Source organism: Cariama cristata, unplaced genomic scaffold (genome assembly GCF_000690535.1).
Source record: "Cariama cristata isolate BGI_N322 unplaced genomic scaffold, ASM69053v1 scaffold7184, whole genome shotgun sequence".
Taxonomy (NCBI): Eukaryota; Metazoa; Chordata; class Aves; order Cariamiformes; family Cariamidae; genus Cariama; species Cariama cristata.
Genome location: NW_009613468.1, coordinates 12,106 through 12,595, shown reverse-complemented (window position 1 = coordinate 12,595; position 490 = coordinate 12,106). Strand labels below are relative to the sequence as shown.

Here is a 490-nt window from a genome sequence, read left to right as displayed (position 1 = left end):
GGACTTCCAAATCCGTTAACGCCAATGAAGCTGGTACTAAAGTAGGAATCTGTGAGACTAGCATCAGCTAGCCCTCCGCCATCTATTCCAGGAACTAAAAAGAAAAAAAAGAAAAATGTTTCAGACAAAATTTAGTTTACCATGGGTTTATTTGCTCCTCTCTCTTACATATTTTTTTTGGTAGAGGGGTAGAATAGAAAAAAGGTTGGTAATACTGTATTTCAAATCTATCTTCTCAGCAAAACAACTAAAAACACATTAGTGCACAGAACGAAAAAGAAACTTTATGAAAGAGGTTGCTAAATGACAGCATATGCAGCATGAAGTTACAGCACAAATGCAGAAAGAGGCAGAAAAGTGAAAAGCTTTGATAGAGGCGATGCGGAGTTTGAACTTATGAAACAAGAATAACAAGGAAAGCAATGGTATCAGAAAGAAAATAAATCAACTAAAAAAATCCTAGAAGGCAAGCTTATTTTAAGAAAACCTA

The 490-nt window shown here is 35.1% G+C and overlaps 1 protein-coding gene across 1 annotated transcript in view; it reads right to left on the bottom strand.

The window, feature by feature from the left end:
- PAN3 (PAN3 poly(A) specific ribonuclease subunit) overlaps positions 1 to 88 on the bottom strand; it is a 68,324-nt gene extending 68,236 nt beyond the window's left edge. The window contains exon 1 of the mRNA XM_009699038.1: positions 1 to 88. This exon is cut by the window's left edge and continues 51 nt beyond it. The gene's annotated coding sequence lies outside the window, so the exon portion shown is untranslated.
- Between the last annotated feature and the right edge of the window lie 402 nt (positions 89 to 490).